We start from the raw sequence: 25,027 nt of genomic DNA on the forward strand, positions 1-25,027 counted from the left end.
TCTGTGGAGGAATGTCACTCTCTAAAAGATGTGAAATATCAATACATTACTTCTCAAAGCATGACTCACAACCAATGATCATAATATTCTACTAAACTTCTTGGAAGAAAGTACAGACACTGTAAAAAATATAGATCCACAAAATAGATGGCATACCTCAGAAGAAGCCGAGTTATCTTTCGTATCTTCCGTTTCAAGGAGCTTGGAGAGGTCTTGCATGGCCTTCTCTAATTCTATGTCAAAGGTTCTGTTAAAATTCCTATCTAGTTAGATTGATATGCTGAAAAAATAAACATACAATTGATTCTTGCATCAATGAGAAAGAAAAACCGTCTATTTTAATGCATTTTTAAAGCACTCGACTACAATTTTATGTACAAAAAAGTGCACAAAAGTTATTATGTGCGCATTATTGTAAAATGAGTCCTATAATTTCCATGCATTCTGAAGGAACGAACTACAGTTTTGTCTAGAAAATAACCCTAGGAATGAATTTAGAGGACGTCCTTTGTCAATGAATGGGATGATGCAAAGAGGAAGAATTTTCTAAGAGAATGGAGACACGGCCCTTTCTTCTCTGAATCCCCCTTCGGTTTGTTTTGGCATTTTCAGCCACGTTCTTGGCTTTTTCGTCTTCGCATGATGTATTGTATTGATACCTCAGGTATTGGTTCTTTCATACTTTTCGTTTCCTTTTACTTTTTAAAAAAGAATCATGTCATTTGTGGATTTATGTTTCTAATCAAGCTGCAAGTCCCATGTAAATTTACTGCAAAATTTAGCCCCTGCTTTTTCTAAAACCTACTTAACATCTCATTATAATTGAACAGGAAAGAAGTAAACTTGCAGTGGGATTTTTACCCTTCTCTAACCTTCAGTCCCTTGCCTTGGCCCATGGAATTAATTGCACTGAAGTGGTATTTTACCAATTAATTCATCAAAAAGCCATGGTATTCACCGTAAATTACCCCAAAGGACATAATTTCACGTCCCAGCGGTGACATACCCCCTCTTGGAAAAATTGCAAACGTCCCCATTTTCACTGAGCTTTTTGCTTTGTTTCATTAGAATCTATAGCAAAATTTTCTAACCAAGTGGAAGCTCATAGCCTTGGTTAGTCCAAAAACACAACCAGGCATCATTCCACAAATAGTACAGGCATACAGTTCATACAGACAAGATGCTCTGTATGGCCATCCCATAGGATCCACATAGATTGTTTACCCTCTCATGGATATCCCGTAGGATCCAGAGCATGAGATACATCAAGAGCATATGCAAGCATTCAATGGATGCAAACATATAGTCAATGTGTACCTTTTTTATTCATATAGCCATCCTGCAGGACCCATATATGTTCCTCTTGATGTACTACCCACTTCATATGGCCATGAGTACACACAAAAGCACTTCATGCATTCTCACAAACATCCCGTGCATACTTTTCACAGATGTTGCTTTCAATTATTTACCCACTTCATCTTATGGCTATAGGGGACTGTCCAAATCTATCCTAGCAGCCCTAAAAGAGTCATGGTAGGAAAGAAATCATCCATAATCCGTGGTATATCAAGAAAACATACCACACAAGCTCACAATGCAAACTACACATATTCACAAGAATATCATAGAAAGTGAACCAACCAGTTGGCATAAAGTCCCATCAGAATAATGTGGCAGTGACCACAGTTTATCACTTCTTGTTTTTGTTCTGGCAGGTAGCAGTGACAGAAATACAGATAACACTGGCATCGTAAATACTGGTGCCATTCTAGGAATAGTATCAATCAGTTCCAGAGACCAGTTGAAACCGGCCTCTAATCACTCAGAGGGCAGTGGAACTAAACCTTTAATCACTTCAGCACTTATTTACAGCTCACAAAGCATATATCACAACCATTAACCATTGCATGATCACCATTTGGTATTTACCCATTTGTTCACAAACAAAACCACTGAAAAAGGGATGGAGGCTAGAATGCCCCTGCTCAACAGACATAGACGTGGCGCCCCTTTCGGTATTTCTTTATATTTCACAGTGAAATGATTACAAGTTGCATCTGGGAGACCTTCCCTGCAACTGAGCATGCAGCCCCAATTCACTAAGCCTTCGCAAGGCTTTCAAGCATAGAACACCATCACATAAGTGCACTTAACCCATAGGCTCAACCCAAAGGCATTCTCTTTTCCGAGTGCAATTCCATTGGCTGTCCAGATGCAATCACACTGCACCCCAGCTGCACTCTCTTTGAGTGGTTTCCAGATGGCATTCACAAAGCTTTTCAAAGCTCCAAAATAAAATCAGCAAAGTACCCAACCAAAGAATGACTCATGTAGCACTGCCTGGGCACCTGTGAGCCAAGAAAGAGGCGGCACACGAGGCCAACCAATAGCTTATGGCAAAAAGAAATTGCAGTAGCAAAATCGCAACTCACCAAGCCCTGAAGACTCGAACCAAGTCCTCAATTGCCAAGAGGACATAGTAGCCAATGCCCAATTGCATTCTCAGCCAAAGAGGAGTGCAAAGGCATGAAGAAAGAGCATTCACAAGAGCCGACCAGCAAGAATTCCACTGAAAAATGCGAAAAGAAGCACTTCTGTCGCGAGGAAGTGGGAGTTCTTGGGCTCAAAAGAACAAAAGAAGCGTGCTTCAGAGAGGAATGCATTGGGAAGGTTTTGGAGAAGTTTCATCGCCGGAAAGTCCTCCAAAACTGAGAAAAACCAGTCAACCAGCGCGTCGGACCACTCGAAATTCAACAGAAAGCTGTAGCTTTGCAAGAGGAGAGGCCCAGGAGGCGGTAGAAGAAAAAAGGTCCAGAAAAAGCCACTTTTGCAAATTCGACCAGCAAAAGAAGTGCTCAGCTCTGTCCGTTCTACCAAACGCACGGAGGGAAAAGCATATCACTGCGAAGGGGAGGCAGAGGGGAAGCCATCGGGCCAAACGGAAGTCGAGGAATCCAAACGGGTGAGGAGTTATGAAGAAAAACGGAATTCAGCTGAAGGAGGCTGAAAAACCAGTCCAAAATCTCAACAAAGGGAGAAGATGAGAGAGAAAACCACACATGTGAAGTTTAGAAGGCCCAGGAAGGTCCAAGAATGGCAAAGGAGCATGTAGAAGGCACTAGAGCCACCTGGAACTCTAGGGGGGCCACTGAAGGTACATGGCCCTCTAGGGGGCCCATTAAAAATGCCACATCATCATTTCCCAACAACCACTCTTTTAATTCCTTGGAATGCCTTTGGGCCTAGGGATTAATTACGCTTATGTGCTAGGCACCATGCCGCGTTTAATTACACATTATTAAGCCCATGCTTGGACTTTTAAAACCAAATTTGTCACGGTCTTGTAGTACATTAAAGTACTTAGAATTTCACGCCCCCGTGACATACCCCTCTCTTGAAACAGCAAACCACAGTTTGCTGCCCCAAAACACAGGAGCGAGCATGAAATATAGCATAAAAGAGTATACAAGAAAGCCGCAGCTATAGTATACAGAGACAGTGAAAATATCGCTAGGAGAGGCATGCATCCATCCATATATACTGCTCAAAATCTATGTGATCCTCGGCGATCAATAGTCAAGATGCATCAATATCATGAAGTCTCACAGCAGAAATACTGTCAGCTCAGTATCTCGGATGAAACATACAGTGTCATCAAGTGACCTCATGAAATCACGGTGAGCCCGTCTGTACTGAGGGAGTGGAGGTGCTACCCCCCTCTCGAACATCAGGTAATGCTCCGGACGCTCGCTCTGCTGAACTACCTGTAGGAGCCAGGACCGCAGTCGGCTCTAATTGAAAAAGCATCAAGGTAAAGCTGCAATATCCCAGGTGAATCTGCCAGTTCACCTTCCTCCATCCATTTCGCATCAAGTGATGGGTAGTTTTGAAATTTTACCAAGTAGCGACGGATAACTTTACCCTTGAGCTTTCTATCTCTGTGTGCCAGAATCTGCTCTGGGACCAGAAGTTCATCATGTTATTCCACTTCAGGCTGCACCTCATCAGGTACATCCTCGGGAATATCTCCATGATATTGCTTTAATAAGCTCACATGAAAGGCATTATGTATCTTCCAATGTGGAGGCAACTTCAGCCTGTAAGCTACCTCGTTTATCTTTTCAGAAATCTGGAAAGGACCATAGTAACGCATGTTCAGCTTTGTGTACAACCTTTCCTTGCCTTTCTTATTTTTCAGCCTTGCCTTCTGAAAACGCAGCAAAACCCAATCACCTTCTGTGAATACCAATTCCCTGCGGTGCTTATCTGCTGCTCTTTTCTGCTTGTCCTGACTTCTTTGCAAGGCATATTTGATCTTCTTGTAAGCCTGTTCAAGGCTTTCAGCTTCGAAGATTTTCTCTTTTGTATGCAAAATGGGAGGTATCTTCCTGGCACCTTCCACTATTTCAAAAGGTGCTTTACCTGTGGATGTGTGCACCATATTATTGTAAGCATATTCCAGCAAAGGCAAATAATGCTCCCATTTGCTTTTGTGGTATGAGACATAGCATTTAAACATATCCAAGATGGTAGAGTTTTCCTGCTCCGATTGTCCATCAGACTGAGGATGAAAAGATGACGAAAAATTCAGCGTAGTGCCCATATTTTCAAACAGTCCTCTCCAAAAGAGGCTGGTCATCCTCGGATCTCTATCACTGATTATGGATTCAGGCATCCCATGATACTTGAAGACATGCTGCAAAAACAATTTGGCCATTTGATCTGCTGTAATTTTCTTTCTTACTGGCACAAAGTGGGCTTGTTTGCTAAACCTGCAAATTATTGTCCACAATCCATCATGTCCAGTAGGAGTACGTGGAAGATCAAACACAAAATCCATAGCTATGCTTTGCCATGGTCTATCTGGAATTGGCAAAGGGTGTAACAACCCAGGTGCCTTCTGCCTGTCAAACTTTACTTTCTGACAAACCATGCATGTTCTCACATATTCTTCCACATCTTTCCTCAAAGATGGCCAATAAAAGTATTGCTCCACTGCTGTAATTGTTGCTGTAATTCCCCTATGTCCTGCATATGGAGGAGCATGACTTTCCATTATGACTTTCTGTCACATCTGATCAGTGACACAAAGTCGTCCATGCATCAAAATGAAACCCTCTTTCAACATATAGTGATCATGCCTTTGACCATCAGAAAGCTGTTCATAAATAGTTGAAAAATCAGCATCATTAACATACTGATCTTTCATCACATCTAACACATTTTTGTAAGCAATGCTCACTGCTGAAACACTGGGTTTCTTGGAGACTGCTTCAGGCCGTGGTTTCCTGGAAAGTGCATCAGCCACGACATTTTTGTTACCCGGCACATGTACAATTTGAAAATGAAACATTGAGAGAAAGTTAGCCCCTCTCATGTGCTTTTCAGATAATTTTCTCTGTGTGAGAAAATATCTAAGTGACTGATGATCAGTTTGCACATAAAAATCAGCTCCAAGAAGGTAATGTTTCCATGTGGTCAAAGCATGTATCACTGCTAACATTTCCTTCTCATATGTCTGCAAGTACAATTCAGCATCTTTGAGAACTCTACTCTCATATGCAACCACTCTGCCATCCTGCATCAAAGTGCCTCCTATGCTGTTCCCACATGCATCACAAGTTATAGCGAAGGGTTTTGCAAGATCTGGCAAGATAATAACGGATTCAGAACACAATTTTTGCTTCAGCTCTTCAAAAGCTGCATTTTCCTTTGGTCCCCACCGAAACGGTACAGCTTTCTTTTGTAAAGCATGCAAGGGAGAAGCAATTTCTGCAAAGTACTTTATAAACCTCCGATAGTATGAACACAACCCAAGAAAGCTTCTGACTTCATGCAGATTTTTCAAAATTGGCCAACTCCTTATGGCCTCAACTTTTGCAGGATCCATCTTGACTCCATCCTTTGACACTATATGACCGAGAAAATGAATCTCATGTATAAAGAGCTCACTTTTCTTGGTGTTTATTAATAGCTTGTGTCTTTTCAATTCTTGAAACACAATAGTGAGGTGTTTCTTGTGCTCCTGCTCATTTTTAGAGAGCACAATGATGTCATCGAAGAAAGTGCCCACAAACTTTCTGTGTGCTCTAAAAATTCTGTCCATCATTATATTGAAAGTGGCAGGTGCATTAGTCAAACCAAAAGGCATCACAAGGAACTCATATAAGCCAAATGAAGTGCGGAAGGCAGTCTTGTAGACATCTTCAGGCCGTCTCCTTATCTGATGGTATCCACTTTTAAGGTCAATACGACTGAACATTGAGGAACCTTCCAACCGATCCAATATATCATCAATGCGTGGAATTGGAAAACGGTTCTTAATTGTGACTTTATTCAAAGCCCTATAATCAATACACATTCTCCAACTGCCATCCTTCTTTTGCACAAGCAACACAGGGGAATAGTAAGGAGAATTACTTGGCTGTATTAATTCCTTTTCCAAGAGTTCCTTCACTTGTGACATTATCTCTTCCTGTTGTGCCTTACTGACACGATAGGGAGGTATATTAGGCGGTGAGCTTCCTGGAATTATATCAATTTGATGATCCTTGGGCCTCTTGGGAGGTAATTCTTGAGGAAGTGCATCTGAGAAACAATCCTGAAAATTTGGAATAAAAGCAGCCCTTTCTCTATCTAAAGCAGAAAGAGTAGAGCCTTCCTGAACTGGTTGGCTGTCCTCTTTGACAAAAATCAAGTACACTGAAATATGACGCTTTATTACATTGGAAATACAAGAAGATGAAACTACAAGGATGGACTCCCTTTTCAACTTTACATCAAGTACATGATTTTTGCCTCTATGAGTTAAAGAAATCTTCTTGTTTCTCATCTGCACATCAGCCCCCACCCTGTACATCCAAGGCATTCCAAGCAAAGCATCACACTCTGGCAAAGGCATAATGTAGAAGTCCTTTGCATCCTGATATCCCTGGATATGCATCCTCAACTTGCCAATGATAGGAGTGACAGGTGTGTTGAGTTCAGGGTTGGCCATATCACACATGCCGGATGGCCCCATTTCCCCAGGCTCGATGCCAAGTTTTGCTGCCATTGAGCTCTTACAGGCATGTTTCTTTGAAAGAGCAAATAAAGAGGTACTGTTGTGGATTGCCTAGTGAGCTACGTGATTATTGCATCAAAACCAAGGTGGGTTCTATGACTCAATTAATTGAGAATGCAAGGACAGCATATGCATGGATGCAGGAGAAGAATTTGGGCTTTATGGACAGCAAGAAAGAAGACAACAAACGGACTGCCAAACACCAGGATAAGGACATCAAATCTGAAAATAAAAATTATGGCAAACGACCGTTTCAAAAGGGAGGAAAAGCCCAATTCAAAGCTGGTCAAAGGCGTGGACAGCCTAATAAACAGCCCCGTACCAAGTTATCTGATGAAGAGAAAAAGTCACTCATGGAGCAAAACAAATGTTTTATATGCAAAGGAGAGGGACACCACTCTTATGAATGCCCATTCAAGAAAAGAGACAGGTCAGATGATGATAAGAATGGTGATAAACAGGCTGATCGGAAGGGCAAAAAGCCTAAACCTTCCGCAGGACTTCTTCCAAATGTGATTGGGAGTTTGCCACATGCACATGATGAAGAGGAAATGAAAAAGACTGAAATGTGCAGAGCATGGAGAAAAATCAGAAATCAAAATTGTTTGTTTTTCTTTGATTCTGGGGCAAAGGCAAATTTCATAACTCCTGATATGGCAGGATGTAATCATCAAGATTCTTGCAAAGTTTGTATGACAAGTCATGCCAGTGTGAAAGTACTTCAACTTCAAAAGTTGGAGTAAGCCAAGTAGAAGAGAACACTTGCTTAAATTCCAGCCAAGTAGCAGGTGCATCTCCATGAAGCATAAGGTTGGTGTACCACTTAAGTGCATTGCCTTTCAAAAATGTGGCAACCTTCCTCATCTTGGATGCTTCTGTAAACAAACCCCCAAGAAATGCAGCATCAAACTGTTGAAGGAATGTGAGGGCTTTGTACCTGTCCTGTACTCCATTATATGTATCAAACTTGACATGAGAACCACCATCCTTAAATTCTTTATATACATTCGATATTGGCTGTCCCAAAGATGGCTGTATATTTGCAGCATATCCTTCACTAGGGAGAGCCATGCTTGGCTGAACATTAGGCATGGGAGCATATATTGTGGCTTGCATGCCTGGCTGCATTCCCACATTGTCATACATGGCTTGTTTTCTATGCCCAATTGATGGTGAAATCAACATAGCATCAAAGATAGAATCTGTACCAAAATATTCAGGTTGCTGCCTCAAATATGGCTGAGGTGGTTGAGCCACATTTATGGACTGCACATTATTATTTTGAGGAGTAGAAGTAACCAAACCAAGGCCTTGTGCCGGCTGCTCATACTGTTGCACTGGATGTACTTTTTGTACCTCTTTCTCAAGTGCTCTTTTGGGCGATTCCTCTCTCTTGGAAGTCACTTTCTGAGTCATTTTTGATGGCTGTCCCTCATGGGAAACTGATGCATGAGTGTGCGGTCCGCCATGAGAAGCTGATGCATGTGTGTACTCACTCTTTCCGTGCTTGTGCTTTCTTGATTTCTTCTTCTTCTTGGCATTTGTTTGCACAATCTGAGCCAAATTTTGAGCCAGCTGAGTCAAAGCAGTCACTGCACTTGCAAGCTGTGCATTCAACATAGTAGCATCATCTGACTCACTGCTAGAACTAGTATCACCGTTGAGCTCAGTTGTAGCTTCATGTGTGGCCTGCTCAAAAGGCCTGCTCAAAAGGCATTTGTTATGCTCCCTGCAGCTGTACACTAGCTGGATCATTAAGGCTTTCCTGCCTTCTCCTTTGAGGAGTTGTGGAGCTCTCTTGCTCATGGGTACTCACCATGTTTATGGTTGTAATATTCAGCTGTCAAAAAGTGCAGCAAAGATATCCTTCCACCAAACTACCGAGGCCCACCTCTTGAGAAAAAGTGTGTGGTGTCCCGGCAATGGAACCAATGAAACCGGCCTCTAATCACTCAGAGGGCAGTGGAACTAAACCTTTAATCACTTCAGCACTTATTTACAGCTCACAAAGCATATATCACAACCATTAACCATTGCATGATCACCATTTGGCATTTACCCATTTGTTCACAAACAAAACCACTGAAAAAGGGATGGAGGCTAGAATGCCCCTGCTCAACAGACATAGACAAGTGCACCCGATTGGCCCCAAACACCGTGGCGCCCCTTTCGGTATTTCTTTATATTTCACAGTGAAATGATTACAAGTTGCATCTGGGAGACCTTCCCTGCAACTGAGCATGCAGCCCCAATTCACTAAGCCTTCGCAAGGCTTTCAAGCATAGAACACCATCACATAAGTGCACTTAACCCATAGGCTCAACCCAAAGGCATTCTCTTTTCCAAGTGCAATTCCATTGGCTGTCCAGATGCAATCACACTGCACCCCAGCTGCACTCTCTTTGAGTGGTTTCTAGATGGCATTCACAAAGCTTTTCAAAGCTCTAAAATAAAATCAGCAAAGTACCCAACCAAAGAATGACTCATGTAGCACTGCCTGGGCACCTGTGAGCCAAGAAAGAGGCGGCACACGAGGCCAACCAATAGCTTATGGCAAAAAGAAATTGCAGTAGCAAAATCGCAACTCACCAAGCCCTGAAGACTCGAACCAAGTCCTCAATCGCCAAGAGGACATAGTAGCCAATGCCCAATTGCATTCTCAGCCAAAGAGGAGTGCAAAGGCATGAAGAAAGAGCATTTACAAGAGCCGACCAGCAAGAATTCCACTGAAAAATGCGAAAAGAAGCACTTCTGTCGCGAGGAAGTGGGAGTTCTTGGGCTCAAAAGAACAAAAGAAGCGTGCTTCAGAGAGGAATGCATTGGGAAGGTTTTGGAGAAGTTTCATCGCCGGAAAGTCCTCCAAAACTGAGAAAAACCAGTCAACCAGCGCGTCGGACCACTCGAAATTCAACAGAAAGCTGTAGCTTTGCAAGAGGAGAGGCCCAGGAGGCGGTAGAAGAAAAAAGGTCAAGAAAAAGCCACTTTTGCAAATTCGACCAGCAAAAGAAGTGCTCAGCTCTGTCCGTTCTACCAAACGCACAGAGGGAAAAGCATATCACTGCGAAGGGGAGGCAGAGGGGAAGCCATCGGGCCAAACGGAAGTCGAGGAATCCAAACGGGTGAGGAGTTATGAAGAAAAACGGAATTCAGCTGAAGGAGGCTGAAAAACCAGTCCAAAATCTCAACAAAGGGAGAAGATGAGAGAGAAAACCACACATGTGAAGTTTAGAAGGCCCAGGAAGGTCCAAGAATGGCAAAGGAGCATGTAGAAGGCACTAGAGCCACCTGGAACTCTAGGGGGGCCACTGAAGGTACATGGCCCTCTAGGGGGCCCATAAAAAATGCCACATCATCATTTCCCAACAACCACTCTTTTAATTCCTTGGAATGCCTTTGGGCCTAGGGATTAATTACGCTTATGTGCTAGGCACCATGCCGCGTTTAATTACACATTATTAAGCCCACGCTTGGACTTTTAAAACCAAATTTGTCACGGTCTTGTAGTACATTAAAGTACTTAGAATTTCACGCCCCCGTGACACCAGTAAGAACTTTTTGTGGAGTGGACTTGATGGCATGATGGATGCCATAGCCAGGGTAGCTTGGGAGTTGCTGATCCTCCCCACTATTGAAGGGGGTCTCAATATCATTGACCCAGAATTGCATTGCTTTGTAAGATGGTGGTGAGAGGATTGATGCCGGAACAGGAGCTGTGGAAGGATTTTTTATACGCAGCATATAGTCTTGTACACCCACCTCGGGAGGAGACTGCATGGACAACACTAGATGGATATTTACTTCAGCCCACCTCCTTCACCCCTTATGGCTGCCATTCTGAAAGCTTGGGATAGCTTCAGAGGTACACTTCAGAGACTCCCCCCCCCCTCTCGCGAAGAAATTGATAGGCAGCCCGTCATATGGAATGAAAGCATACTTGATGAGCACCCGCTTCTGTTTTGCTTTTAGAGACTTCTTTGGCTTCAGCATTTGTCTCATCCTTTCCCTTCCTAGTTCGTTGTCCAGGGTAGCTACTTGGGGATCCAATTAAGTTGTTTCTTGATTCTCTGCCTCCGGAATGCTCCCTTGTGCTCCTTTGAAAATCTCATGCATCATGGAGGGCTAAGCGAAAATCTCCGGACTTTGCATAGGAGGCTTTTTCTCCTTGTTGCTCGTTATGTGGAGTGCTAAAATAATTGTGTGTGAAAGGAGGAGTGAACAATCCTCCCTTAAACTCCTGTACAACCCCAGAGTAAGAGGGCCTTGAAATCTTAGTCGCTTCTCCTCTAATAGGCTCTCTAGGAGAGAGGCTTTGGATGTATCTCTCACCTCCATAGCTGGAGTCCTTCTGACCGAGGAGTGGAGGAAAGTTGAGCGAGGAGCTAAACTCCTTGGCCTAGTCGATTTTGGGAAAGCAAAGCTCTCCCTCATCAAGCAAGGAAGTAGGCACGTATTTGAGGTGACTGGGCATCCCCTCTCATGCAATCTTGTGACTAGAGTCACATCAAGCTCAGATGCTGGGCTAGATTTGGTGGTTGAGGCCAAGTTGGGGGGAAGCTTTCTCCCTCCAGAGTCCACCTCCATCCCTCTTTACTCATATGATCTCAATCGCTATAACTTTTGACTATGACATCAGATTGAGCCGCAGTAAAAAATGAAATCTTCAAGTTTTCACGATCTACGTGATGTTGCAGTCTATTCTAGAAAATGGTGAGACCAATTCTCATGGGAGATATCAAAATGTACAAGAGTGTTCATTAATGGGCATATTATGGCTATGATTAGAAAGATTTTAGTAGAAAGAGAGCTTGGATTCGTGGAACTCTATCGAGAGAAAATAAGGCCCCTACTGACTTCCCTGTCACACTAAAATCTCATCTTGCAAGGGTGTCTCTTTCATATTTCAGTGTAAGCTAACGCGGATAATCAACCATGATATAAATTGCATCACATGATCATGAAAGAAAAGATTTAGTGAGCCACTTACATATGAGACATTTTGTAGATCACAAGATTTAGAGACTTTCTTCTTCTAAAATGAGCTAGGGTCTATGAATATGTTCGCCCATACACTTCAATCAAGGAGTTACAATGGAATCTTTGTACCTGAGAATCAGGAAAAGTGCCTAATTCAACTATGGAGTAAAATTGAAGAAACAGAAGAATAATATTGTCGATTTCATGCTAATAGAGTAGACAAACACAAATAGATTGAAATGCTTGTTAAAAACCATCTTTGAGTGCCTTGTTGTACACATTTGCAAAGTTGGCGCTGTTGGTTCATTTTGTTTTCCTAGCAACAATTTTTTTGTCAGCACTTTTTACGCCTTTTGCTTATCACATTGACCTGAATCTGCCATTCCTGCACAAACATAATATGATCTCCTCACTCATAAGAAAAGACAAAATCCCTTGTTCATAATTGATAGAATTTACTACAGCTGCTATATAGCTATAAATGGGTACTTCTTGTACTTTCTTTGGGAGGGGGAGAGACTTCTATTAAGTATAACAAGAAGAAATCGGAGCAGCTCTTTGTGAACATCAGCATCCCATGTGATAAGTACACATAATCAAGCTAAAACTGAGAATGGCGCAGCCAGTTAGGAGTCTAAAACTGCCATAAGGGACCCATGTATGAGTGTGAGAAAAACAATCAATTGTCCTAGTCCCTCATAAAAGATGCTCTTTGTAACTGAGGAACTACGCGCTTCTAAGTCCATAATTGAAGTTCAAACTCAAGCGCATGAAAAACAGCAATGACATCTTGTAGAGAATTCGAAGGGTGAAGAGGGAGAAGAAAGCATGTGCCACACTAGGCCTAGAAATAAGGGTTGGACCCCCTGAAGAGTTTTATTACTTGAAAACAATAGTTTGATACAAGATAGCTTGAGAAGGAGTATTCAGCTCCAAAGGCCTGAATCAGCTTGAGAGCTTGGGAGCTCCTCAACTTATAGATTGAAAAACAGCCTATGCTTTTACAAAAGCCAAGCTTTTTGAGTAAAGCTGTGCATGCTTTTAGCCAAAAAGTAGGCTTTCCCAAAAACGATTGCTTTCTCCCCAAATCTGGGGTGCTCTACTAAAGTAGCGCTTTCGATGAGTAGGACCCTTCCTAAAGCTGGTTGCCCAAATTTTCCCCTTCAATAGTTGGTGAATTTTCCACTCTCTAGTCCCCTATCACAAATAAAACAATTCCAACACACTTACCCATTAGTTGTTAGCTAATGAATCCTAGTCCTCTCTAGGTGTCCCCACCATGCACATAATAAAAACAAATAATAAAACAGAAACTTTCTCTAGTTGACCGAAGTCACTCTCTTTGCTGAAGTCAAAATATTTATTGTGGTAAATACAGTACCGTAACATCCCTTCATCTAATTAGTTGACTACAACTGAAAAGCCTCTTTATGCAATTGCAAAATCTGTGGATACTCTGAGAAAAATTCCTCATCCGCCCACTTGGCATCCAATGCCGAATAGTTCTTGAACTTTACAAGGTACTATCAGCTAACCTTGCCTCGGGGCCCTTTCTTTCTCTCTGATACACAATCTTCTCGAGTTGGCGGATCTACTCACATGAAAAGCATTGTGAACCTTAAGTGTGCTCACGCAACTCTTGTCAGTATGCAACTTCATTGATTGGCTCGGTGATTCCGAAAGAGTCCATAATACCTGGTAGAAAGGTTTTAATACACCTTCTCTTTGCCCTTCATCTTTCTAAGCCTTGCTTTCTCGAACTTGAATAACACCCAATCTCCTTCCTGAAGATTGAATTCATTTCTATGCTTATCCGCAGCCCTCTTATGCTTGTCTCTAACTAAAGTCATGTACCAGCTTTATTTGTAAATCTACGCTTTGGTAAAAGCATAGGCTGCCTTCTAAGCCTATAAATCCAAGAGCTTTCAAGCTGATTCGAGCTCTACTAATCTTCCTGCTCCATTGCGAGCCTTCATAGGAATAAAATTCTTCGGGAGGGCCCAGCCCTTATTTGAGTTCAAATAGCTTTCTGAATTTGATCAAGTATTGTGATCAAGGACTCCTGCCAAATTCTTTGGTGGCTCTTGTGGCTTTTTCTGCTCCCTAAAGCCTGTGGGTTTTTCAAGGCACCAGGCAAATATATGCTACTTTTTCCCCTTTGGAAACACTTACCTTCCTTTCGGAAGGTCTTGATCTGCTCTAGCTGAAATTATCCTTGCCTTCGTAGGGCTGTTGGGTTCCTCTTGGCTTCTTAGCCTGGAATTCCCTTCTTGCAATCTGAGGTATCACAAAATTTCTCTTTTCTAATCCTCCTCCTTTTACTTTCTGGAAGGATGGTGGGTCTTGCATATGCATGACGACCGCTATTGATGCCGAGTGCATGATATCCTAAACCTTTCTGTTGGGTCAAATACTCACAAAAGCTTGTACTTAGGTGGTAGTCCTGCTCGATATTTTCAGAGGTTTATCCTCTCAAAAACTTCTTGAAATGGGATGATTTGTAAGTATGTATCCAAAAATTTCTGATTATAGGTCTCAATCGTCTCTCATGGCTCCATGCGTAAGCTCTCCCAGGCAATGTGAACTTCATCAAGAAACTGCTTTGGAAGAAACTCCTCATAAAATAGCTTGATCGTCTTGCCGAGCTCCATGCGTAAGATCTCCCAGGCAGTGTGAAATTCATCAAGAAACTGCTCATAAAATAGCTTGATCATCTCTCCCGGCTCCATGTGTAAGCTCTCCGAAGCAATGTGAACCTCATCAAGAAACCGCTTTGGAAGAAACTGCTCATAAAATAGCTTCCTTTTCTTAGGAGCATAACCATCTACCAAATGTGCACTCCACCAAGTACTAGCCATGTCTGTGAGATGCAAACTCACCATCATTAACTTGTAGGGTTCTTGACCATGCCAAAGGCTACATCAAATTGACATATGAATTGTGATGCTTTATCTATACGGCCAGGTAATAAACTGAATAGATTTACATCCTTCAGTAAACTTCTTAACTTTGGTCTTGGAATGCTTCTTGCTCCTTCTTCTTTTTCTCTGATGCCAAGACCAAGACGAAGAGGTTGAGGCTGAAGATGAGCTGGTGCTTGATGACAATGAGCTGGAACTCAGGGATCTTTTCCTGCAATTATGGCTTGTACCCCTGGGCCAATATCTATGATGCTTCCTGGGCGATTCTTTTGAAGAAGAAGATGATCGTCCAGGAGAACGTCTCCGGCATTTCTTTCTTTGAGAAGTGGTAGATACATGCTTGGAAACATCCTCCATGTGGCCGGCTACAAAGAGATTCTGAAATTGGGGATCCTTATTCAACTTTTCCAATTCTAAAATCTTGCCCTTGACTGCTACTTCATCAAGATCTTCATGTACCGGGGATTGTTGGCTTCTCATGCTTTCTCTATCTCTAGAATCGACCCTGGTTGATAAACACTTGCTTTTCTGAAAATCAGGATTTAATTTTGAAGTGGTTGTTCTTCAATACTCGTTCTTGTACAGCATACAATCACAGCCAACAAAATGAATTTCTGATCAAGGAATTTTGCCAAAGTTGTGCATCTGAAAATGTCAAGAAAGCGCTGTACTCAGGACAGCAACTAGTTTGTACAGCAGACCACTTCTCCCCCCTAAGAATTCGATTAGCTTCCTTAAGTGAACACTTTTGCTCAAATTCAGCACAGCCTTGTAGATTTTCACCTATCCATGCTGTGCACTATTCCAACAAGTAGCAATAAGCTCTCTTCCATGTGATGTCAAATCGTCCTTTTCCTGGCTGCCAATATAGTCTCCTTTCTGGGAGATGTTCTTCCATGAAGATGGCTGGCCAAGGTCTGTACATAGCCAAGAAGGAAATCGTTTTTACTGTTTTCATCTCTTCAAGGGTTGTTGCTCATCATTTCGACTACCAAACTGCTTGGGAACTGCTCCAGATCAAGTCGCCTACTTGCTTGTTGCTGCTACTCCAATGTTTATAGAGTCCTCTGATCAGTTGTCTGCTCCCAAGAAGCCCTATAGTTGTTTCGGAACCTTCAAAATCTCTTGCCTTGTTGCAACTGAACTTTCTGTGAGCTAGGAACAGCTAGGGTTGGCTGCTTTCCTAGCCTCTGCCCTGCTAGGACTCCTTGGGAGCTGCCAGGATAGACTTGGCTGATTTTTTCTCCTACCAGGACTCCTTTGGAGCTGCCAGGTTTGAACTTACCAGCCAGATACGGGAGAAAGATCGCTATGGAATGTCGCACTAGACTGGGATGCCTTTCTGAGATTGGAATTGTTTGCATAACAGGACAGAACTGCCTGTAATCGGATTAGTCAGTTGGCTGGTTTGGATCAAATGCACAAGAGTGCTTTCTCTATATTTTTGTTGCATTCTGAATAAAAGATAAAGAAATACCAAAAGGGGTGCTAAATTGTAGGGCCAATCTGGTGTCTGGTGCAGACAGGGGCAACCTAGCTCCTCAATATTGGCTTTTGGAGTTTTGTGTGTCATGGATATTTTCTAAGTGGCTAAAAGTTCAGTATTTGCTAGTTGTTATTTGTTCACTACCCTTTGGATTTCCCGACGCCGGTTTCAGTGGTTTCGTTGCGGGGACCATCACCATCTTTCTCAAGGGGGTGAGCCTATGGTTTTGTTTGGGCCACAAAAGCATGAGGAACAATATGTTCCATCGGAGCATGCCACTGAGGTTTCCCAAGATGAAGCAGATAAGTTGATGCACAATTCAGGGCACAGTTGCAAGGAACCACATAGACTTTTGCACAATTGATGTAGGATCCACGTTTTGCAGAGTTTATGAAAGCCCCTTTGAAGGCCAAAAAGAAAAAGAAAAGGCAGCAGCCTGGCATGAAGCCTCTTGCATCTGGTATTGATGGGAATGCCAAGAATTTTCAATTTTTCATTCGTGACAACAGACTTTCCCTCAGTCTTCTATGCATTCAAGTTATTGTGGGGGAGGTTCAATATTCCTGGCTATGGTCAGATAGCCTGAGCAAGGCATGGGAATGCCTGGAAATTTTCCTTTTGGATTTCAGCCTGGCATGCAGGGCTCTTAGGGTTAGACGTTTAGTGGAATGCCTAATATGATGCCTAATAATGGAAGTCAAGATAGGCTGAAAGCTCTCATGTCCATACAACATTTTGATGCAACCTACTCAAGTGGGAATTTCACGAAGTCGTAGAAAGTTAGAAAAGCGGCCACTTTCTTGAAGGGTAATGCTTTAGAATGTTGGACGAATCTCCTTTTGCAAGGTAGAGCACCTACCACTTGGGTGGAATTCAAGCAAGTATTTTCAGCTGCATGGTTGACTACTACCTTTGAAGTCGACATTATTACTGCTTGGCATAAATTGGACGCAGATAGTTGCCACAATATGGAAGAATACAATAAGAAATTTTGGAAAGCACTGCTACCAGTCAGTTCCGATTGGCATGTTCCATTGTCTGAGAAGATAGAGAAATATTGTTGTGGATTGCTGACGGAAATTCGGGATTTTTGCACAAACTCAAAGGTATCAAACATGTCTTTGCAGTAGCTGATAGAAAATGCCAAAACAGCTTATGCATTGTTACAGGGCTGGAAAAGTGCCTTTAAGGGAAGCAAGAACGAAGACTTCAAACAGAAGGAGAAGTTTAGTAAGCCCTCAAAAGCTACCTTTGCTGCACGACGTCGGCGTGTCTTCAGGTCACAACCCATGAGGTTGACAGAAGAAGAGAAACAAGTCCTCAGAGAGGCAAATAAATGTTTTTACTGCGGAGAAGAGGGCCCTCCGGCGCATGAGTGCTCGAATAAGAAGAAAAGAAAACAGCCCATGGTGGAAAGAGAGAGAAGATGTTCAACCACCTCTTTCTGGTTTGGATAAAGAGCGGACAGATTTCTTGTTTGAGTGTTAGGATTGTTTTTCGAATCGTTACCAAGGGAACTCCCACCCGAGAGACTCGAAGACCATGCCATAGATATTGTTCCGGGTAGTGACCCACCGAACATACCACCATACAGGGTTAGCACTACCGAACGGGAAGAAATATTGAACCAGGTGAATGAATTGTTGCAAAAGGGGCTAATTCGGCCCAGTTTCTCCCCATACTGTTCACTAGTTCTTTTGATACAGAAAAAGGATGGATCTTGGAGAATGTGCATTGAATACTATGCACTTAACAAGATCACAGTTCCCTATTCCCAAAATTGATGACATCCTGGACACACTTGAGTATCTTGATGCCATTCGGGTTGACCAATGCTCCTACCACTTTCAATCGTATGATGGATAGTGATTTTTCGAGAACACAGGTCTTTTGTGGAAACATTCTTTGATGACATCATTGTGCTCTCTAAAATGAGGCAGAGCATTGAAAACATTTGGCGGTAGTGTTTGAAGAGTTAAGAAAACACAAGCTGGTCATTTATGCGAAGAAAAGTGAATTCTTCATGCGAGAAATTCACATTCTTGGGCACATCATTTCCAAAGATGAAGTTCGGATGGATTCGATGAAGGTTGAAGCAATTAGAAATTGGCCACCACTCAGGAACACTCATTAAGTATGAAGATTTCTTGGCTTATGCTCGTACTATAGGAGGTTTATCCATTACTTTACTGAGATTGCTTCGCCTCTGCATGCTTTGCAGAAGAAAGGGGTATCCTTTCAATGGACTACAATGGAAATTGCAGCTTTTGAAGAGCTGAAAGAAAATTCTGCTCTAATCTTGTGTTAATCTTGCTAGATTTGTGAAAACCCTTTGCTGTCCAGTGTGATGCATGTGGGAATAGCATTGGAGGAGTTCTTATGCATGACGGAAGGGTAGTTGCATAAGAGAGCAGGTGTTGCAGGCCGCTGAAATGAATTTTCAGATTTATGAAAAGGAGATGCTTGCTGTAATTCATGCCTTGTCATAGTGGAAACACTATTTGTTGGGCGCTGATTTTTATGTTCAGACAGATCATTCTTTGCCTGTGGTATTTTCTCACACAAAGAAAATTATCTATGAAGCACATGCGCTGGGCAACTCTCTATGTTTCCTTTTCAGATTGTGCATGTGCCTAGCAATAAAAATGCCATTGCTGATGCACAATCCAGAAGACTAGTGCCTGATGCCGTATCAAAGAAACCACAGGTTTCAACAGTTTCTATTGCCTATCATGATGAATTAGATGCCATGAAAGAGCAATATGCTATGGATGATGACTTTGCAAGAATATATCATCAGTGGTCTGAAGGGCAAAGGAATGATCATTATGACCTCCGAGATGGTTTTCTGCTGATGCATGGCCGTTTGTGTGTTACAAAGCAGTTGCAAGCCAAGTTTATGGCTGAAAGTCATGTTCTACCTTATGCAGGCCACTGAGGAATAGATGCAATTGTGAAGGGGGTTGAGCATTAATTTTATTGGCCAGCTTTCATCGTGATGTTGACTCGTATGTCAGGACATGCATCATCTGTCATAAAGTTAAGTATGACAGGCATTTGCTGTAAACAGTGAGATTGAGTTCCGTCGTTTTTTTGGTGGTTGCTGCCCATAGTTTTTGGTTAAAAAATGGGTGAGAAATTTGGCATCGAGAAGTAACTAAGACCAACTATCAGCCATGGAAGTTTAGAATGCGCAACTACTTGAGCGGAGTTATAGAGCAACCCTTCACTCCCCAAAGGAGAAGTTTCAGCAGATCAACTCAAGGCCTGGGAAGATTGAAATGAGAAGTATAAGAAATGTATGTATTGGATTTCTGCAAATGTAACAGATGGCATGATTATACAAGACTTGGAGATTGCACAAGATGCATGGGACACATTGGAAAGGTTGTATAGTAGCAATACAAAGGCTAGGAAGATACAATTGAAGAATGAGCTCAATAATGTCAAGAAGAAAAATATGTCTGTGAATGACTATGTGTTGAGAATAAAAGACATTGTTGATGCCTTGGGATCTATTGGAGTAGAACAAGATGATGATGACTTAGTGCTGTTTTTGAACCAGCAAACGAGGACGTTTGCTGTGTTTCAAGAGGGGGGTTTGTCATGAGGACGTGAAGTTCTAAGCTTTAGGAATTTGCGATGACTGCCCTAGTGTCAAATTGATTAAAACAGTTCAAAGAACACTTAAGTGCAATTAATTCCATGCGCCAAGGCAAGGATCTAAAGGTTAGGGAGGAGTAAAAATCCCTCTGGCTAAATTGGGCTTGGAGGCCACATGTGGCACAGGTGACTTGCAAGGCAAGCAAAGGCAGCTAGCTATTCTAGGATCATTTGGAGTGGGGGCCAAGCCAGTGGACGTCGAGCTTTCCCAAAGCAGCCAACTTCACCAAGGAATCTCGTTTTTTCTACATGTCTGCTACCCACGCCTTCCCAGAGCCCCAGATTTGAATCGCACCTTTTCCAAAAGCCTTCCAAGCCAAGTGCCTACCAAAACGTCCCTCTCTAGGCTGTTTGGAGCTCCTAGCCAATTAGTGTTTCCTTCTAGGATGGAGAATCTGCCGAGTCGCACCTACCAGACACCTTCCAGGGCTATCACATCTGATTTCACTGCTTCTAGGTCCACTCCAAGGTCTCCAAACTGAGCGTTCTCAGAATTGGCACCTATATGAGCTGCTCCGGGCTCCCAAAACTGAACGAAATCAGTGTTCCAACCCCAAGATGCCAGATTGCTACCAAATTCAAATCGCCTTTCAGGATTGGCTGGGGGCGTGAGGGGTCTAGAAAGAAATCGTTTTTCACCTCTTCCACGGCTGTTGTTGCTGCTATTTCGACTACCAAACTCTTGAGAACGGCTCTAGATCAATTCGCCTACTTGCTTGCTACTGCTCCAGGGTTTCTAGAGCCCTCTAATCATTTGTCTGCTCCCCAGAAGCCTTACAGTTGCCTCAGAACCTTTAAAGTCTCTTGCCTTGTTGGAGCTGACCTTTCAATGAGCTGGGAACAGCCAAGGTTGACTGATTTCCTGGCCTCTGCCCTGCCAGGACTCCTTTCAAGCTGCTAGGACAGACTTGGCTTATTTTATTTCTTGCCAAGACTCCTTTGGAACTGCAAAGGTTGGAACCTATCAGCTAGATATGGGAGAAAGGTCACTATGGAATGTTGCACTGGACTAGGATGCCCTTCTAGGACTGGAATTGTTTGCATAGCAAGACGGGGAAGTGCCTCTAATTGGAATATTCAGTTGGCTGGTTTTTGGATCAGATGCACAAGAGTGCTTTATCTGTATTTTTGTTGCCTTCTGAATAAAAGATAAAGAAATACCGAAAGGGGAGCTAAATTTTAGGGCCAATCTAGTGTCTAGTGGAGACAGGGGCAATCTAGCTCCTCAATATTGGCTTTGAATCTATTTTTTGTGTCGTGGATATTTTCTAAGTGGCTGAAAGTTAAGTATTTGCTGGTTGTTATCTGTTCATTACCCTTTGGATTTCGTGAAGGCCGGTTTCAGCATGTGCAAGAAATCGACCTTGGATACTCACCGCCCTATTATGATAGTCATTTGCCTGGAAGATAGCGAACCTAGTGCCAGCAATCTGCCTGCCACACTTCTTGGATCGTCACCCTCTAGGAAGAGAGTGGGATCCTCACTCTAATACCAATGTATCTCAGCTCGCAAATTTTGGGAAAAACTTAATAAAAACTATGCATTTCTAAGTCTAGAAGTGAGTGCGTCTAAACAAGGAACTCAAATCCATGAAAGACAGCGATGACTCATCTTATAGAGAATTGGAAGGGTGAAGAGGGATAAGAAAGCATGTGCCACACTAGGGCCTGAAATAAGGGCTGGACCCCCCGAAGGATTTAATTACTTGAAAACAATAGTTTGATACAATGATAGCTCGAGAAGGAGCATGAAGGCTGAAAGGCTTGAATCAGCTTGAGTTCCTGATTGGAAAACAGCCTATGATTTTACAAAAGCGAAGCTTTTTGAATAAGGCTTGTGCATGCTTTTAGCCCAAAAGTTGGCTTTACCAGAAATGATTGCTTTATCCCAAAATATGGGGTGCTCCAGCAGCTTTCCAAGAGTAGGACACTTTCTAAAGCCGGTCGACAAACTTTTATTGGCTTTTTTCCCTTAAACCGTGGGTCAATTTACCACTCTCTAGTCCCCTGTCACAATGGGCGTCCCCACCATGCACTCTCTAGTTGAACGAAGTCAAAGCAAAATATTTCTCTTTATTTCTTGGAATAAATACAATTCTGTGACACTCTTTTAGCATGAAAGGTATGGGAGAAGCCTGCCTGCTCCAAGTGACCAGAAGAATGTGGATATGTCATGCCAAATGATGCAAATATTTAATACACAAACAGATGTAGGTTTGAGTGCCCTCTATGGTACTCTATACATAAGGACTCTATGGACTCCATGCTATGGGAACTGGCAATAATCTCCATGCCAAGGTTAGACGAGTGAGGTCTGAAGTTGGAAAGTGGCACCAAATCTATGTGGATGACCTTTATTATAGAAGTGGACAACACCAAGTACAAGATGGACCTTTCAAAACCTCAACACCTACACTAGAATAGGCATGAGATGCTCCTACACTATTGCAATCCTCCTTGTAGCTGCTATATTCTTTTTTAGGCTTCAGCCGCTTGCATGGTTGGAGTGGTTGTGTGTGCGCGCGCGCATGTGTGTGTGTGGTTACTAGGCCCTATGGCCACTATATCATGCTCATACCTCTCGACTCTATGGACACTCTGCTATGAGTGTTTATCATTTCTTCCGTTCCTCCTTGCTTTGCTCTCTGCAGGATGCATATAGCATGGGAGATCTTTCAACGGACCAGTTAGAAGTGTTTTACGAGTGCTTTTAGTTTTTTTGTATTAGATGTTCTTCACTCGAGCAGCTTTTCTTGCTTTCCTTAAAGTATTTTGTTCTGAGTAGTAGTTGTACCACTCTGGGGCAGCTACAAATGTAAATGTTTTCTTAATGCAAAATTTCTTTTACAAAACAAAAAAAAAACTGTGTGTGTGTTTGTGTATCTGTGTGTGTGTAGATGCTTGGCCCGGCAAAAAACAGCTTGTTTTTATTGATGGTGTGGTTTCTACACTGCATCAGTTTTTACAAAGCAATAATCTGAAGTTGGAGGATGTTGTGTTTGATCCTCCTCCAGCTTGATCTGTAACTTTTTACTTGGCTGCCTCATGACTTTTGCTCTAAGGCTTTACTTGTAAATTTTTTCCTTGTACTTATTGGTGGGTTTTTACCTCTTTTGGGGTTTCCCACACAAAATATAAGATTTCACACAAAAGAAAGCGTGTAGATGCTTGGCTCTATTAGAATCAGTACCTCATCTTTTTTGCCATTGTTCTCATACACGTGGACTTTTGGGGCAGCGCTTGCGATCCAGATTTCCAAGTGCCACTTTTGGAAAGTCTTTCTGGTTGTTTGGGATTCACCCACATAGACAAGGTTTTGGTTTATTTTTCATTTGGGTTCGATATTGGGCCCTTTGGACTCTATGGAAGGACATAAATTATAGAGTTTTTTGTGATCCAATTTTTTCAATTTACTCTGTTTTCAGGCACTCTTTGCAGCAATCTTTTTATGATTGCTTGCAAACACAGTCTATAGATCATGATGTATACTTGTCATATATTGAGATATTTTCTTGATGTATTTGGGCACATCCCACTTTGGGATAATGACCACTCTGTAACATGATTCTTCTTTGTAACTAGCTATCCCTTTCTTTGGGACTATTTCTTGTAATATAATGACAAATGGATTTCACCACAAAAAAAAAATGTGTGTGTATGTGTAGATAGATTAACGTCTTATGGAGGTCTCACGGGCCTATGAGACAAAGTACAGCCAAAATAGTATCTCATACAAGCCACCATGGGTTGATGCGAGGGCTCGCTAGGCCCTTGTTGAGTGCTATAGTAAGAATGCATAAAGTAGAACTCAAAACTCAAAATCTTGAGAGAAAAGTACGAGATGTGATCCTCGCACCTCAGTAGTCCTCCGATGGGATATGAAGATATGTCGTATCTGCCTCTGTTGAGTCATCTCTCACTGTGCTACGGAGGCATGGCCTCCGTGATCTCTGTATACAGTGAGCCATCTCAAGAGGGATACATCAACTCTGATGGTCTCCTTGGACTAGAGCCGGAATACATTAGACCTCCATTATGCATGCTCTGGTCTGTCTCGGCCCTGTGTGTGGTCTCTCTGGCTTTGGCTTCATAACTCCTTGTCGCCCCTTCCCAGTAATCCACTCTGCCCTCATACCAGCTAGCTCCTCTTCCTCCACTCCAATTTGTTTTGGTGCCGACTCGAACATGTAGAAGTTTGTGATATGTCGCTATGTCAGGTAGAGATCTGTCTCTTGTGTCACTGTCACCTTTTGATGCATGATCTACCTCAGCAAAGTCTCTTTGTATCACTGCATCTCGATCAAGTAGACCGATGCAAACCTGACCATGGAAATGGATTAGCCGAGAAAGTGGTCTAATTTCCGTGTCCCTCGTGGAAAAGGCAATGGCATCGTCCACGAATCTCATAGTAGACTTGGTGGACGAATCTCATAGTAGACTGGGCAAGTAGCTCCTTTGTCTCCACCTCCTTCAAGGTGCAAAGCCTATAGATCCGCTGCTCTCTAGGTGTGCCTATGGCTCTCCTTGTCTCAATCCTCAACTGTTGGGATGAGACCCACAGCTGCCCACTAGCAATCCTCAATGCATGTGAGATGTGTATGTCTTCCAGGTATTGGAGTCTGATAAGCACTCCATGATACTCTCAGAAAGTGTGCGTGAGAATCGGATCCTAGTAGCTCCGCCCCCCCAGTCTGTGACGTATAGAGCTGGAGTAGATCCAACTATATGATACGATTGATCTCATCTCATGGGATTTGAGAGGGCAAGCATCCAAACTGTACTGAGTCCAGCCATCTCAATACCTAGATTGGAAAACCATCTAAATAGATGTGCATACCACACAAAGAGAGAGGGGGGGGGGGGGGGGGAGAGAGAGAGACACACACAACAAACAACAACAAAATTAGGATCCGATGG

The sequence above is a fragment of the Dipteris shenzhenensis genome, chromosome 15 (assembly GCF_047967505.1).
Source record: "Dipteris shenzhenensis isolate YYH24624 ecotype China chromosome 15, Dip_SZ_1.0, whole genome shotgun sequence".
Classification (NCBI taxonomy): domain Eukaryota; kingdom Viridiplantae; phylum Streptophyta; class Polypodiopsida; order Gleicheniales; family Dipteridaceae; genus Dipteris; species Dipteris shenzhenensis.